The sequence below is a fragment of the Pinus tabuliformis genome, chromosome 6 (genome assembly GCF_031772625.1).
Source record: "Pinus tabuliformis cultivar Carrire ecotype Pingquan chromosome 6, CPIR1, whole genome shotgun sequence".
Taxonomy (NCBI): domain Eukaryota; kingdom Viridiplantae; phylum Streptophyta; class Pinopsida; order Pinales; family Pinaceae; genus Pinus; species Pinus tabuliformis.
Genome location: NC_142292.1, coordinates 2,050,210,980 through 2,050,215,591, shown reverse-complemented (window position 1 = coordinate 2,050,215,591; position 4,612 = coordinate 2,050,210,980). Strand labels below are relative to the sequence as shown.

General features: G+C 32.0%; 1 pseudogene; it reads right to left on the bottom strand.

Annotated features, from left to right (window-relative positions):
- Nucleotides 1-3,131: 3,131 nt before the first annotated feature.
- LOC149267469 (uncharacterized) lies at nt 3,132-3,587 on the bottom strand (annotated as a pseudogene).
- Nucleotides 3,588-4,612: the final 1,025 nt, after the last annotated feature.

Below are 4,612 nucleotides of genomic sequence, written 5' to 3'. Positions count from 1 at the left end.
GGCATGTAATTATTTCTCTCTATGTTGATGATGTTATTATAATAGGCAATGCTCCTAAGTCAATTGATAAAGTTAAAGGGAAAATGTCACAAGAATTTGAAATGAAAGACCTTGGTGAATTGCATTATTGCTTAGGTCTTAAGATATGGAGAGAAGGTGGACAAACATTGGTTACACAAAGTAAGTATACCAGGGAGCTACTGAAAAGATTCAAAATGGACCAATGTAGAAAAGTATTAATTCCAGTAAAATAGAATGCCAAACTTTGTAGCAATGATGGGACAAGAGAGGTGGTTAGTACACTGTGTCGTCAACTAGTGGGAAGTTTAAACTATCTCACTACAACTAGGCCAAATATAGCATATCCTATTAGTATTTTGAGTTAATTCATGGCAAAACCTCTTGAAAGCCATGGGGGAGTAGCAAAGAGAGTTCTTCGATATATGAAAGGAATAATTAATTTTGGTATCAAATATACTGATGATTTCAATGTTGAGCTGGTAGGCTATTTTGATTCAGATTGGGTTGGAAATCTTGATGACATAATGATCAACTTTAGGTTATGCATTTAGTATTAGCTATGGAAATGTGGCATGGAAGAATAAGAAACAACCAACTATTTCTTTGTCATCAATTGAAGTTGAGTATAAAACTTTGTGCATCGCTATATGTGGAGCAATTTGGGTGAGACAATTTTTTGAAGATGTGGGAGAAGTACAGAAAAATCCAACTAATATCAAGTGTGACAATCAAAACACCATTAAGCTATCCAACAATCCTATGTACCATGCAAGATCAAAACATATTGAGACACATTATCATTTTGTTAGGGAAAAGATGCAGTCCAAGGAAATTGATTTAGTCTATTGTAATACCAATGAAAATGTGGCTGACATCTTTACAAAGCCTCTTGGAAAGGCAAAATTTGAAGTATGTAGGAATCAATTGGGTGTGGTAGAAAACACATTTCTTGATGAAGGGGAGTGTTGGAATAACAGAAAAATCTCTAGAAGATTCTCCCATAATTACAATTTGTTATGTTTGTTGCACTGTTTGCCTTGATTAGATTGAGTTCGTTGGAAGTTCCTATATTCCATGAAGTTGTTCAACAATAATCTAGTCCTATATATGTAATGGTTTGATGGCTTGATGAATGCAATTGTGTGTGTTGTGGTGTAGTTTCTTGAGTGAGCGAATTGCCTCACTAGAGAACTACATCCTTCTTCAAATTCTATCTTTGATTTTTCTGTGTAAACCTTAATTAAAAAAATTATAAAGGAAAAACAAAAAAATCATATATATATATATATATATATATATATGACAAAAATGATTAAAAACATATAATACATAATATTTAAATAATGGGTAAAAATAAAAATCAAACGTCATGTTTTAAAAAAAATTACTAAAGAGTAGGAGCCCCCCTCAAATTTATACCTTTAGGTGCATTTTAAATAAGTTAAAATAAATTTATTTTTTTAATGCAACTATATATATTAAATTTCTGGTAAATGTTGATGCTCAACAATCCATAATAAAAATTAATTAAATTTTAGCTTTTTATTAATTTTAATTTTAATTTAATTATTATTATTAATTATAAAAGAACTAATATGTAAGATAAACATATATACATTTAAAAAACATGGAAGAACATTCTTAACCATTATCCACACTTTACCATGAACATTTTTAACATGTAAATAGGTTTTGTGACAATATTATGGGCCAATACCATTGCTTATCATTACCACATGCCCAAAAAACCATAATTCAGTTTATAATACACTTGTTCATACCCATTTTTTTTAATTAATCAATTTAATTAAAAATGCAAAATTGACATAACTACTTTGAAGATAAATCTCAACTTTTAATTTGTGCATATGCTTATCATCAACGTAGTAATATTTGATAATTAAATTAAAAATTTGAAAGCCCTATTCTAAAATAAACTTGTCTAAACAAAAATATAAATATAGTTAATATCCTTTTATATATAAAAAATTAAAAATATAAATTATTATACCTTTTATTTCATAAATAATAAAAATAAAATAAAAATATTTTTTATATAAAAAAATAAACATTAAAGAAAAATATCTTATATATAAAAAAATAAACATAAAAAAATATAAGAAATATCATAAAAATAATAATAAGAAATATAAATAACTATGAGCTGTTTGTGTAGGTGGTAATATAAATGGCAAAATGATGTTCATTACATTGTTTGTGTAGGTGGTAATATAAATGGCAAAATGATATTCATTACATAGGCTGGTAGAATACATCTAGTGATAAGGAAAGCTGACTTCTTTTTTGTATGAATTAGTAGAATATAGTTAACACTCTTTCATATAAGATATAACAAAATATGCATGTAGAGGTTTCCCAATCTTCGTATAAGAAATATGATAGAATATTCACTGTTATAGACAAGAGATCTAAGAGATAATGTATGGTATTTATAGAAAATGTACTTTCTTATTATTAATGAAAAGAAATGTTTTAGTATTGGAAAAAAAAATAATTGACAAAAACATGTTAACCAGTTTTGTGTATCTAAATGATTTGAAAATTTAATCTTTCTATATGATTTGAAAATTTAATCGTTCTAGTCATCCAAACATGTCTCAACAGAATCTATTAAAAAAAAGCTATATACTATTAGCTTTTATCAGACTAAACCATAACTTTCAGACATTACACTCTGATTTGCAACTTTTTGTTTTGCAAAAGGAAATCCTGATGTAATAATCAGGGGAAGATAAATCATCAATACAGAGAAAGAGCTTGCTAATGATGGTGACCATAAGAGGGCACAACTTTGGATTTAGCCAGAATCTACACATATTCAGGGCTTATTCAAATTAATATTTTTATAAATTTCCCAGAATCTACATATTCAGGGCTTATTCAGATTAATCTTTTTATAAATTGAAAAATTCATGTCTCAAACCGCTCTCCGCTCTCAGACATTCATGTCTTGCTCGTATTAAACCACAAGACTAGTGGATTAAAACCTCCCCGTCTAATGGTTAGAACACATCCTCCGGGCTTTATTCGAACAAATCTGTGACTGCAAATAAGTAAAAGCATTGCAGAAATGGAAGTATACGATATAATCATTTGTCGGAGCACATAAGCTTCTTCACCAGAATTTCGAAATTGATACGCCCGTTGGAGTCGCAGTCACTTTCTTGATCGATCCACCGATCGAACTCGTCGCCGCTCAACTTCTCGCCGACGGTGGTGAGCAGGTGGCGAAGCTCTCCCACGTAGATATTTCCCGTCTGATTCCTATCAAGAAACCGGAACGCCTTCAGCAGATTCTCCTCCGTTTTCTTCTTCCCGTTCCCGTTGACATTACGCGATTCTGCCATCTGCAAGAAAGTCTGAAGGTCCACGCCCTTGTCCGCCGACTTCACCATCTCCTGCACTTCTTCCTCCGATACATTCTCGCCCGCCGATCTCATTGCAACGCCCACCTCTTTTACACTGATAACTCCGTCGCCGTCTCTGTCGATGAAACAGAAGGCTTCACTGAACAAGGAAGCCTGTTCTGCACTTAATTGTACCATGGTAATTCACTCACTGGATTCAATACGCGTGCTTTGCTCTGTCTCAAAAAACCTGTTTGGCAGGAATATATAAATCACAGAAACTCGCAGGCAAAAGTAAAGTGGACTGGAATAGAATAAAGTTATTTGCTAGTATCTATGTATTCCATTTTTTCTTGGTATTTTTGTTTAAGCGGTGTATTTTTTTGGATGATCATGTGGACTAACTGTAAACCTAGAAAATGGTACTAACCCCAACATTGTATCAAAGCTTTTCCTAGCCATGACTAGTCCTGTTCAGTCCCCACCCTGTTAAAGAAAGTTAAAGTACACAAGCTGGAAGATTCTCCCTTTCGGCTGGCCGACCCATTGTGCACGTTCTTTTCAATTCTCTATCCACCATATTCAGAACTACTGTTTCAGTCATAAATTATATTATTATACGTCCTGGCTTACTGATATTGGACGCCATTTCTCCATTGGAAATATCAAAAGAGAAAAGGCGATCAGAACAGGTTTCTTTGAGAATATTTGAATAGAGTTCTGATAGGAAGTCATTCCTTTACTACTTTACTACACTGAATACTTTCATTTTCATTTTCTTTCCATATGTGGCAGTCATCACGAAAGGAATGGTAGAATTTTCTTGAAAGGAGGAGAATACAATCCCTGGAATGATGTCGGATGAATATGTTTCAACCAAAACAAAGGAATACAATAAATTAATTTTGTAAATAGGTGGGATGAACATGCCTCAACCAAAAGAAAGGAATACAATCCTTTTTTAAGAATAAAGATGTGAGATAAGGTATTAACCATAAACCTAGATTTAAACGAAAACCAACACGCTACCAAATTAAAGGGCAAGCAACACCTTGTCAAACTAGAGTTTGCTCACCTAAAATTATTGGAAAAACCTAATTTGGAAGGAAAAACAACGCTGTTCTAGGTTAATGTTTCGCTTGGTGGAGAAGCAGCACCTTGTTTCCTAGCTTAAAAGGGAAATTTTTTTAAACAGGTTAGACTAAAAGGGAAAATTTTTTAAA